The 13454-nt window shown below is 40.0% G+C and overlaps 1 protein-coding gene across 1 annotated transcript in view; it reads right to left on the bottom strand.

Annotated features, from left to right (window-relative positions):
- The window catches only part of LOC115569889 (NACHT, LRR and PYD domains-containing protein 14-like), a 75362-nt gene extending 74290 nt beyond the window's left edge, over positions 1–1072 (bottom strand). Inside the window, exon 1 of the mRNA XM_030398096.1 lies at positions 925–1072. The gene's annotated coding sequence lies outside the window, so the exon portion shown is untranslated. The remainder of the gene's footprint in view (positions 1–924) is intronic.
- Positions 1073–13454: the final 12382 nt, after the last annotated feature.

Below are 13454 nucleotides of genomic sequence, written 5' to 3'. Positions count from 1 at the left end.
AATGTGATGCTCAACAAAAGTGACATTTACAAAGATGGGCCATGTTTCTGTGTAATTAAAGGGACGTCCCTCAGTATGATGTCCTGCTCTGTCCACTCAAAACAGAGACTCAACTAACTGCCTGCACACTTTCCCTCTAACTTGTTGGTTGCTTCCTCCATGTTTCATGTACCTGGATCACCTGCTCAGGTTTGTGGTGTGATCACTTTATGAGCTTCTCTCTGTTATTCTTTGCTCAATAGAATGTAACCTCACTGAATAGTCCTGCAATAAATCACATGTTTTCATACGCTTCTAAAATACATACATGCTGTGATGTCTCATTTAAATTGGTGTTTATCAAATTCAATGATTGATTATTTTTTAATCTTTTGCTTGAAATCAGCAAGAAAAAAAACTTTGCAATATGATTGGACCTCAGATGTTAGAGGCTCACAGTCCTTAGTGTGAAATATTAACACATTCTGTTAATATTTAACAGCAACATGATACTTTTGACCAACATTTATTGTATCTACACTGGAACAACACAATATCTTGAATGCCTGTGCAGTTTGATCCAAGTCTATAAAACAGACCTTTGAGCTTTAGATGTTTAATTGAGGCTGAACCTGCTGATAACGATTTACTGATTAACTATTAAATCATTTTGTCAGCTGAACCTGAAGTGGTGGACAAAATATTGAATATCAAATTAAATCCAGTAAAACAAAACCACTGTGGTCTTCTGGACTTCAGTCAGTCTGAGAGGTAACCAGTAACACTGACAGTGAACTCACAACATGAGAATCAAACACGTCTGTTCAAGAGTCTCAACCCAGACTGAGGAGAGAGGATCACATATACACCATATACAGTCAAAAGTTCTGATCCAGATCAGAGATTCTGACCATAGAACAATATTTATGTAGAAATAAAACTCACCCTGTCTCTGACTTCTTTTCCTCGTCCTGCTGCTGTCGACTCAGAATGAACTCTGACTGAACACATTCAGTTTTATAGTTTTATTGTCTCTGTCCTGTTCTCACCTGCTGCACCTGAACCACCTGGTCAGTGTTGCTCCTCCTCTTGTTATTTCCTGTAAATCACATGTGTACTTTTTTCTGTTCAGGTGTCTCCATGATGACCTCCCTCTGCTTGAACAGCTCAAACTAACACAGATAAACCAAACACAGCAAACTAAGTTCAGATTGCTGTCAGACAATCTTCCCCTGGTCAGCTGAGTTTACCTCCCTTCAACAATGTTTCTGGTTGTAGATCAGCTGAACAAGTATTTGGTAACGTTCAGCTCTTCAACGTGAGCTTTGTCCTGGAACAGCTTCTTCACAGACATGTTGCTGCTGCAGTCGTCTCTGTAACACCACAACAACTTGAGTTAGTCTATCAAGTCTCAGTGTGTCAACAGCAGCCTGACAGCGAGCAGCAAACTGCAGCTGCCAGAGTAACAGAGTAATATTACCACTGTACTCAGATCTGTATTATCAGGTCTTAACTTCAGTAAACGCTGAGTCGAGCTGCTGTCAAGTTAAACCACTCCACTGTTTGACATTTTAATCCATGATGCTGGAAAAAGATCATATTTTATGACTCATCATCTGATTGTGAGTCTGCAAAATAAGATTCAGCTCTTCAGCAGATGTGGTGGAGAGTAAAACATGTGTTGTGTATTTAGTTGTGCAGCCTGCTGTGTATTTAAAGTGTGTTCACAGCAACAGTCACTGTGAGAATGAACCACAGTTACAGCTGGATGGTTCAGCACAGAATGATCCAACAGGAGGTTTGAGGTGGTTCTTTATTCGTCCATCTCAGCAAACAGCACAGAGTCATCAGTACAACCACACCAGGTTGTTAAAATGGAGCCTGTTTATAGGGAGTCACAGCTGATGACCCTGGAAGATTCCATCCACCGGGATCCACTGCCTACCAACATGTTTAATACACCAGTTTTATTCCTATATTTACACCACATCATCTGTAACCTGTATACACACACCCCCATTTACATCCACTAACAAAGAAAATACACCCATCCAAATCATATTACATCTGCTAAACTACAATACACACATCTCAGAGTACTTTCTGCAACACTGGCTGAAACAGAAGACAGATGTAGAAATATAATAAAGGTGGAAATCAGATATCTGAGGCGGTGACTGCTTCCACCTGCAGAGGGCGCTGCAGTACAACGTTTGTCACATTCATCAGTGATGAAGCTGAACATCACTCAACTCTTCTTCTTTAACCTCCTGCTCAACAGATAGTGAATGTTGCAGCTTTATTTATTATCATCATTTCTAAGAATGAGTGTGTAAGTTTTAATGCATCACTGAGCAGATGGAGGATTAAAGTTTGTAAAAAGCAAAACAAATCACAGACCGTCGACTAAATATATTGAATTTAGCAGAATTGAAGCTGCTGATGCTTAAAGGTGTGATTTTCTAATTAGAATAAGTCATAAATGAGAGTGTTTGGTGAGTAAAGCTACAAAGTGCAGCACTAGTGAAGGAAAAGGTAAAGAAAGAAGACGTCCATGTGTGACAGCCAGTGGCGGCTCTACACGGGGGCCTACAGGGGTCAGTGACCCTGTAAAAATGTCCCTGGCCACCGCTGTGCCAGAGAAACATATCAAGGTATTGAGAGAGCTGAGGAGCTGGTGGAGGTTGGAGAGAAGGCAGGTGATGAAAGTGAGGGCACTGACACAGAGAGGGACACTCCAGAGGGTGAGGAGGAAGAAAACATACAGGGACAGAGAGAGGAACAACCAGAGGAACAGCAAGTGGATTCATGTGGATCAAGTACTGCACCATCAGGTTTGTCATGTACAACAGCTCTTCTTGTTCAGGACATTTGCAAAGCAGTGTCATTACAATTCATAGTACAGTGTGTCCATAAAATGATGCTTTCTGCCAGAAATGAGTTTTTGCCTCATTAATATGTGATTCTTATGTTCAAAACATGAACAAATATTTGGCCTCCATTTTAAAATCCATGCATACAACAGTAAATAAATGTTGTTTCTAGTTGTGCCCTATCTTTACTGTGCATCTTTCCACAGATATCAGCAAGTCCAAGAAGGATGTAGCAGTGCAGCCCAAGCTGAACATATTCAACCACTCTGATGGGGGACAGGAGACGGAGCTTTAGGCCAGACTGGTATGAGGGGGTCAGGGCTCCATGCCCACCTTTTGCAGCATCGTCCTGCTGGATTTCATTTCTCATTTTTGATGGCCCGACCTCATTGTTTCAATCCATGCACTCTTTGTGTACAAGATAAACTTTTGTATGATTTTAATGTGATGCAACATTAAAGTATTTCATGTTTAAACATCATTTGTTTCCGTTTGTTAACGTGCCCCTCTGATTAAACACTGGCCCCCCCAGTAACATTTGTCTAGAACCGCCACTGCATGTTTCCAACCTCAGAGACTTCCTGTCAGCGGCCAAACGCTCTGCCTCCTCAGATCGTCTGCGTCCAGTGAAAGAGACTGAAACGTGTTGAAAGAAAGCGTCTCGGCTCGCTGTCAGACATCAGGCGGCACCTTTAGCCTCGACGGCGAGGAGAAGCTTCAGACGGACAAAAGAGCCGTTTGTGCTGCTCGGAGAGACGAACGAGTCGAGCTGATGAGACGCTTTATGTTTCATATAAAGAGCAGCAGCCCGGAGCAGTTAGCAGCTGATCCAGGATCTGCTGCTCCGACACCTTTAAACAACAATTAGGAGACACCAAGGATTCTTTATTAATACAAGATGCTAATAACAAGCTGCTGAGGCTGATGATTATTTACAACATTCAAAGAATATTCTAATAGAAAGAGAAAAGACTGTGCGGCCGTGCAAAGTTTACAAAGACACAACCAACACTTTCCAAGTTCTGACCCTGAGTCAGTTTATGAGTTTCTATTTATTGGTTGTTGCATATACAGACTCAGAGTCGCTCACAGCTCATTTTCATCTGGAGTTTCTTGTAGATTCACCAACAATTTATCTTCTTTCACCTTTTTACTCTGAACCCCTTCAGACACACATTTTTTTGGCTGGACAAAATAAAAACAATAAAAAACTGATTCTGACTCTCCAACATAAAGACAAAGTGGAAAAAACACATTTTTGGTAACTGGTGTTTTTAATAGTATTTCTTCATGTCCATTCCAATGGACGCCACGACGAGATGGGCGTAAAATGTCCTCAAAGTTTTTCTACATAGCAATCAATCAGGTATGAGCTAAACACCTGGAGCTGGATGTTTGCATGCTGTTGAGTCTGTGTACAGTTCTGAACATGCACATGAACTTGATCGGTGTATCACAGCGTGGGTCGGGAACAGCAGTGACGTCATCAGCAGGAAAACCCGGAGAAATGACGCAATCTTGTAAAAACATGTACATGAACACATGAACACAATAGATGTATGATTGTAGATAAGATGAGCTGAAAATAAATGAGTGGAACTTCCAACATATAAGCAGACTGTTTATAGCAGCTAATGAACTGATAGAAGGTTCACTTGGAATGGAACTGGATGTTTTCATACACTACCAGTCACAAGTTTGGACACACCTTCTCATTTAATGCTTTTTCTTTATTCTCATTGTAGATTCTCACTGAAGGCATCAAAACTATGAATGAACACATATGGAATTATGTAGTAAAGTCAAAAGTGTGAAATAACTCTCAATATGTTTGATATTTGACATTGTTCAAAGTAGCCACCCTTTGCTTTGATTACTGCTTTGCTCACTCTTGGCCTTCTCTCCATGAGCTTCATGAGGTCGTCACCTGAAATGGTTTTCACTTCACAGGTGAGCCTTGTCAGGGTTCATTTGTGGAATACATACATGCACTTTCTGTGTGAGTGTATGAAAATTGATGGTGAAATTGAGGAGCTGAGGGAGCTGAGGGCAGAATACATGGAGGGGAAAGAGGCCGCGACAGTCGGCACAAGGTGGGCAGCAGCGGAAGCAACCACCGCAGCAGCAGCAGACACAGAACCGGAGGCAGTGCCGGTCCCAAAGAGCTGCCAACGGAACCAAACGTGGGACACTTGAAATGCCACAAGCCCGTGTGTGGTAACTGTGAGGAGAGCGGAGGTAATCTGCAGACTGTGACCAGTGATCACAACGGCTCTTTGTTGGTTTTACATCAGCTCCTTTACAGATTTTTACATCATTATTTTATATTAGTAAGTGTTAAAATAAAATGTTTCATAATAAAAAAAGTTATTTTTAATTGTTAATTTTCTTGTTCTGAGTTTTTTCTATTAAAATCTTGTGTAAATATGCAATAATTAGGGTTTACTATGTGCGATGATATGAATATTGATAAATGTATAATTAAACTTGTTAAAATGTACATTTTGCTGTTATTTGGTTTTGAAACAAACATCATTTTTCTGTCTAACGACGCGCCTTGCCACTGACGATAAGAGAACCTTAAGAGCGGTGTGACTGAAAATCTGCGGAAAGATGTTTTTTTGTAATCGTTTCTGTTAGCTACAAATAAATACTGTTGTAGAAAAGAATCCAGAAGCTGGTGAAAATGAGCAAAACTGAAGCTGAATCCAGAGAAGTGATTGAACAAATGGACGTTGTTTAAATGTAACGGGTTGTGTGTGTGCGTGGTTCTACGGTGGATGTGATAGTGATGTGGAGAAGAATCTCCCAGACAACCAGAGAGATTTGATACTTGTGTCTTAGCAAAGCAGAGTTTTATTATGAGGCTCAAGTTAAAGGGAAGAGTAAGTGGACTTTAGGAGTGGCCAGAGAGTGGATCAACAGGAAGGGACTAATCAAAGTGAATCCTCAGAATGGTTACTGGACGATATGGTTGAGGAATAAAAATGAGTCCAAAGCTAACGCTAGCCCTCCAGTCAGTCTCTCTCTGAAGCGTCAGCCTGAGAAGGTGGGGGTGTTTGTGGATTATGAGGAGGGTCTGCTCTCCTTTTATGACGTTGATGCTGCAGCTCTTATCTGCTCCTTTACTGGCTGCTGCTTCACTCACAAACTCTATTCTGTCCATGTACTAATGATGGTGGTAAAAACTCTGCTCCTCTGATCATCTCTCCTGTCAATCACACTGAGGAGAACAAACACTTGATTTTCTACACAAAGATTCACATCATTTCATGGAATAAATGGACATGTTTTAATCTGCTTTCACCCTGCAGTCTTTGTTACAAATTCCACTCATGTCAAACAAATGTGTTGCTCAAAGTATGTTTCCAACATGTCCTCTCACCTGGCTACAGACTGAGCCTCTGGGCAGCGTCCCAGCAGCGCTAAACACTCTGCCTTCAGTATCCTGAACCTGTGACATGCTGGGGCAGACTCCAAGGCACGGTCCATGCAAAATACAACCTAGAGACAACCACAGCACACGTGTCTGGAACCGCTGATATATCATAGAATACATGTGGATTTATTGCTGATGTGTGATGTATACATTGTTGATTTGTCACATTCTGATCCATGTGTTTTTATCTGTTTTACTACAAATGTTTTTCTCTGATGTGTCACTTTGATTTTTCACCACAACAACTCACCAGTTTTACCACATTGATTGATGTTATCTAATGTAGTCTCATTTATTCTAATAACTGCATGACTATTATATTATCAGAAAACAATGTTCTCAGAATTATGACGCAGTTGCGTTTTGAATTGAACCATTTCACTATCTGATCATTGTAAATATAAGAAGAGCTGCATCCTGACAAAAAATGTATAAAAGAGCAAAAAAGTTGATTTTGTTTTTCTTTGTGAATAAAAAAGAAAAAGCCAAAAACAAAGAAACTTGTGTCTGATTGATTATTGAGTTTGTTATTGATATCAACAGCTGATGTTTCCAATGGTGACCAAATCATGTGATTAAAAACACCATCAGCTGTTCTCAGAGTGACTTGAGCTGACGAGCTCCAGTCCTCCATCACACCTGAGACAGCTGGTAGTGTGAGATGATGTCTGTCCCCTTTGGACAGCACGGCCACACAGGAACACACAGTTGTTCTGCACAACGTTATGCAACTGCAATCATTCACATCTGTGTCATGAAAAGTAGATCAATTACTATCCCAAGTAATAACAAGGAAATATTGATAGATGATTAGATAATTAGCATTGGCAGCACACGTTAATTACTGGCTGATAAAGTTACTATTTCTGCACAGAAACGTCTGTAACTTTCAGTATACATGCTAGTAATCCTGACAGTAAAAATACATGCTGCTCACAGTCTCACAGAGCGTTAAAACATTAAACACAGAAACATTAGTTGTGCACATGTCTCCACCTCCAGCTCGGAGGATTTTCCTCTGCTGAGGCGCGTAAAGAGGAATCTGCACTATTAACCACCAGGTGGCTCCAAAACTAAAGTGTACATGTTTAGAAGACAAGCATGTCTATTTTGTAGAAATTCACAACAGGTTATTTCTAACTCTGTTACACCTGCTATACTACAAATCAGAGCTGGAGGAAATAACCCACAGATCATGGTTTGGGTTGGACGACAGTATTCACACTCAAAGGTTCTGGTTTCAACGCTGCCGAGCTCCAGAACACATCAATGTGTTGTAGATGAAGGCTGACAGACAGAACGACAGCAGCTGAACTGTGTGTAGAGCCATTATCAGGGCAGATATTCAGCATTTCTCTGATCAATGCTTCCTGAGTGTTTTGTGTCCAACTGCCAATAAAATAAATGAAATTAAAACAGATACTTTACCTCTGATGCAGCGTTCTGTCTGTCGTCACCAGTCTGGTCTCACTCCACGTCCCCCCACAGCACTCTGATTGGTTACACATCACAATTAACAGCCTTTCAACACTGAATGATCTCAATCTGTTGAGTCACTGGTGAGGTAGAGTAGAGAGGAAGTACAGAGGAAGTAGAGAGGAAGTAGCAGAAAAATGGACTGACTGAAGGAAAGAACCTCAGAACTGAGCTCAGGTACAGTACTGGTGTAAATTGTAGTTACATTCCATCACTGGTTATTCTCCACTTTCACACTGAGGTTTTTAATTTTCTGTAAATTAATATCAGTTATCTACTTGATTACTAATAACAAACAGAAAACACATCAGTCGACCCGTAGAGGGAACATCAAATCCAGCTCATTTTTACTGATTTATCTTTTACAGAATCTGTTTTTCTTTAGATAAATAAAAAAACACAATACATATGAGATAAAAAACAAACCATCAAACAAACTAAATGAAATGAGACACCGACATCGTCTCTCTGAACCAGTTCCAGATCAGCGGACAGAGAACACCGAGCAGAGTGACGCCTCACCGTCTGGACTGAGAAATGATTTCTGATACTTTGGAGATTTTATTGATTCATTTAAGGACAAAGACTTTCTTCAGTTTGTTTTGTTTGTAATTGTTTCTGTTACCTACAAATAAATACTGTTATAGAAAAGAACACAGAAGCTGATGAAAATGAGCAAAACTTTAATCTTCACGAGTCAGAAATAAAACCTGAATCCAGAGAAGTGATTCAACAAACAGATGTTGTTTAAACAAGCAGAACATTTATAATAATATAGATGGAGGCGATTTACATCACATGAGATTTGAATAGTGGGATTAAATATAAAACATTCATCATATATTTCTTAATCACTGATAATGACACTCAAGGTAACAGTTAGTACATGTTTCTTACTTCACGTCTAAAGGAAGTGAAAATGTTCTGATGTTCAGTGTGTGAGCAAAGTTTAAGACTGAACTGACTTTACAACTAAATCTACAGATATTACAGCAAATAAAAGCAACTCTGATCAATATGTCTTTTTTAAACAACGGATCAAATGACCATGTGAAAGTTAAAGTTTGTTTAAGGCGACAGATTCACAATGATGACCAGACTCTTTGGATTCTTTAGGTCACTTCCTGCCACAACAATCTGGTCGGATCCACTCGACAAAGAAGACTTTAAAGCTGTCAGATACAGAACCTGCTCTGATAACAAACATACTTGGGTTTGGAGTCAGAACCGTGTTTCAGTTTGGAGACTTCAGTGAAGTTCTGATTAAATACAAACTTCTTTTTTTCTTCTCAAACTATTTTCTGTTCAGTTCTGAGATAATCTGGTGTTGGTGGTCAGAACCAGAACTGCTTTTTCAAATGAACATCTAAAATATAATGTGGAAATAAACTGCAATTCACCATCATTCCACATGGTGGAGCTGCAACTGACAGCAAAAACAAATATCCAATGAAATATGTTGATCTACAAGTTTGTTGACAAACAGTTGTTGAAGCTCTTTGTGTTCAGAATATGTGAGTGAATAAAAGAATAAAGATCCAGGTGGAGGTCCAGGTGGAGGTGTCTGAGTGTGGAGCAGAAGGAGTGGAGGAGTGTCAGTGTGTCTGCAGAGACTGTGTAGAAGGACAGAGCAGCAGCAGAGCAGTCCAGATACACTGATGATACTCTGTCACATCCAGAGGAACACAGGGATGATGCTGGACTGGACATTGTGTGTGACAGTGGAGCTGATCTCAGAGGAATTCACACTGCAGCACTGACAGTCATCTCCACTTGTTGTGATTGGTCCGTCGGTCACTGCTGGATGAAGCTCTCCTCTCCACTCCACCTCCCAGTAACACGGCCCAGTCAGAGCCTCTCCACCCACCAGCTGATGGTGCTGCTTCAACCTCTCTGGATCATCAGGACACAGCTGATCCTCTCAACACCTCCAACTTTCTCATCACTCTGACAGAGATCAGTGCCACCATCTGATGAGAGTAGCAGAGAGACAGCAGAAGTGATAAATGAGTGTTTCCAGAGACTCCCTCCATCAGCTGTCAGTCAGTAATAGAAAGACCAGCAGGACTTCAGTCCTGTTAAGACCACAAGTGGAGTGGCTGTGTAGCGTAGCCAGCTTCCTTTCAGCTTCATGTTAACGTGTTGGAGTGAAGCTCACAGACCTGCAGACACTTTGGACATCAAGTCTGTTTACTCTGCAGGTTTCACTGAAGGACACAGTGGAAATAAACTGCTGACAGTCCCTGAACGCATCATTACTGCAGGAACACAGATACTCACAGCTCACTTTAATGATGATTTACTGCTGTTAAAAACCAGATTCTCACTCACATTTAAAGATTTCCTCTACTTTGGAAACATTACATAACAAATATGTAAATATGGAGTCTGTTATAAAATATTTGGACAAATCAAATGACACATGGGCAGATATAAATATAAGGTTAAAGGTCCTACATTGAACAGTAAAACATCAGCTGTGGTTTCTGGACTTCAGCAGAGGTTCTGGTCTGTATACAGACCACATGGTTACTAAATGTAATGATGGTTCTCTGAAATAAGAGCCTTCAGTCAGACTGATCTGAGAGCTGTGACAAAGATGAACTGATGAGTTCTTCAGTGTTGAAATGAGAGAACCATCACTTTGAGATCAGATTTGATGCTCCGACAGTTTGATGAATGAGGACACTGTCTCTATACATCCTGTGATGCTGTCAGCAGAGCCGTTTCTTGCTATATGTGGACTATGCGGGTGCAGAGGGCCCCCGCACTACTAGGGGCCCCTCAAGTTGCAAGTTCATTCTCAATATCTGAGGAGTGACCCGACAGAAAAGGTGTGAAAAGTATCTGGCACCTGGCCTGCTGATTGGTCAGATCTGCTCTCTACCGATTGGTCCGATCTGGAGTCTATTGTGCCCTGTTGCTATGACAACCAATATTACTAAGTGAGGAGAGGCGAAGCGAGGTGCGCTGAGCTGCCGGTACCGGTCATTTACAGCATGGCGTCAAAACGAAAGTACTCATCTAATTCAGAAAAAACAAGAAACTAGATGAAGAAAAATGCTCACAGGATAAAGGTAAGGTTTGTTTTCATGATGTTGGGTGGTGGGGCTATCTTAAATGCTGGATTTTTAGCTAGCTTAAGTGTTTGCTTTAGGAAAGGGCTAATTACAGCAGGTCCAGTTTGTTGGCATCACATTTGTGAGGTGGGGTGTGTTGTTAGGCAGAAGTCTGTCATGTCTGCTGGATCCTCGTCCGGTGGAGCTGCTGCTCCGTCATAAACCTCCTCTGCTGGTAAATATCTGCCACGTAACATTACTTCAGAATTATTTTTATGATTAATTTATCAATTTTTGTGTTCTCAGTTCATAGGTCTCTAACAAGAAGTGTGCTAAACACAAATATACATATCAGGCCTACTGTGGATTATTATGGACTATTGTGTCAGTGGATTATTGCTCTGACTGGATTATTGTTAACTCCACTGAGTTAGTTGCGTCTTTCTTTACCACATTTATTAGAATATTTATTGTGACGATATAGTTTGAACACATTTGCCTACAGTCCTACAGTTTAGTGTTCCTAATGGTTTTGACGTATTCTTTTGTTTTATTCAAAAGAATCATGATCACACAAATTGAAGAAAATTTAAAGTAAACTATAATATATATGACCGTTAGTTCTGCCCACAGATTATAAGTTAAGACCAGATCATCAGTTAGACACAAGTAGTCCACTTTGTAACACCTGTGAAATATACACACAAATATTCCTTCAGTATCACAAAGTGCTCATCACTCATTTATCTTCATTGATAACTAACAAGTACAATGTGTTTAAAACTGCTTAAAAGTGACAACTTTGAAATTGGGTGCTTTAAAATGACACTGTGCTGAATATTACAATGTTTAATATAAAATCAGATTATTAATTTCTGCATTAGTGTAACATAACTCAATTGTATCGTATGAATATTTGCTTAGGATCTATTTTTCTTGGTAACCTGAGGAGTTTTGTCTTTGCAGGAGCAATTCTGAAATATTTTGGAGCCGCGGACCAGGAAGCAGCGCAGCCGCCTTCAGCACAACCGGACCAGGATGTTTACGTTTAAAAATGTTTTACAGTTTAAAATAAATATTTTTGGGGAACACTGCATAAGTTTCATGTATTGACCTATAGAGGATCCCCATTGTTTACTGTGTATTATCATGTTCTATCAGTTCAACTTGCTTGGTTGGGTCAATTTAAGATGTTTTATTTTAATTTGAGAGGTTTTCACGACGCTAGCCTGTTTTCCTCTTAAAATGTAATAGATTGTTGCATCTTTGTGGATCACCTAAAAGGGTTAGGAATCTATCCATCGTAGTTTGACAAAATAGAGGCCCCCAAACAGCATCTTGCATAGGGCCCCCAAAAAGACAGAAACGGACCTGCTGTCAGCTGTGATCAGCTTTATTTCCTGTAGACATGAACACAACAACAACAGCTGTCTTCACATCAACTCAAACACACGATCACAACAAGCTTCTGGCTCGTCTGATTGGCTGACTGTTCTCCTCTCACAGCTTGACTGTAGAAAGCAGGAAATACTGGATCTTGACTTTGATACTGTGTTTAGTACAATACTGCGGAAACCAGCATGAACTGACTCCAACCCTCTACTGACCTCAGAGTCTGCAGTCTACAGTCTGGACTCTTCTTCAGATCACACAGCAGCTTCATGTCTGAATCCTGCAGGTTGTTGTTGTCCAGGTCCAGCTCTCTCAGATGGGAGGAGTTGGACTTCAGAGCTGAGGCCAGAGAAGCACAGCTGATCTCTGACAAACTGCAGCTCACCAATCTGAATAAAGAATGATGGAGATAAAAATCAATTTATAATCCAATGTGTGTAAATCAAATGTTAGTTCAGAGGATCTTCTGTTAACAGATTAAATCATAATCATTAATTTACTTTAACAGCTAACTGAACATTTTCTACAGTTATTTTAAGAAACAGAAGTCTGAAGACTGAATTCAGATTAAAAAACATGAAAATATGAACCAAAGGAGATTTATAACTTTATGGATGTAAGTAATGTATGAATGTAAACTCAACAGCAAAGTCACAATGAACTTCTTCCAGAGTTTATTGTGACTTTGCTGTTGTAAACATGCGGTTCCTACTAACAGTCATATTTCTTGGTTTTGTCACATGTTTAGATGTGTAGCCTGTATTTCTACTTTGCACTTGCCCTCCAATAAATAGCCTAATAATAAACCAGTGTTTGATTGCTCTTTAGACTTGCTGCTGATTTGCATGTCTTCCAAACAGTTGTCAGTATTATGATGATGTGAATAAACTCATGTTGACAATAATTTGTTGACACAAAAGAAATGGCAATTACATATCACTCACAGCTACACAGGATACACAGCTTAGTAGTTAGCTTTCTTTAATTACTGTGTTTATTCATTTAACATTAATCTACATATTGTGTTGTTAAGGCCTGAAAATAAATGTGGCGCACTGTGCGCACACACATACTGCCCTTTTCTGACTTTGAGCCTCTCTATAATCATGTGCACGTCTGAAGACTAAATCTAGATTAAAAAAACCTGAAAATATGAACCAAAGGAGATTCATAAGTTGTATATATAAGTATATATGTATATGTATATAAGTAATGTATGAATGTAAACTCAATTGT

Source organism: Sparus aurata, chromosome 19, assembly GCF_900880675.1.
Source record: "Sparus aurata chromosome 19, fSpaAur1.1, whole genome shotgun sequence".
NCBI lineage: Eukaryota > Metazoa > Chordata > Actinopteri > Spariformes > Sparidae > Sparus > Sparus aurata.
The sequence above is the reverse complement of the archived record's forward strand: the minus strand, read 5'-3'. Positions and strand labels throughout refer to the sequence as shown.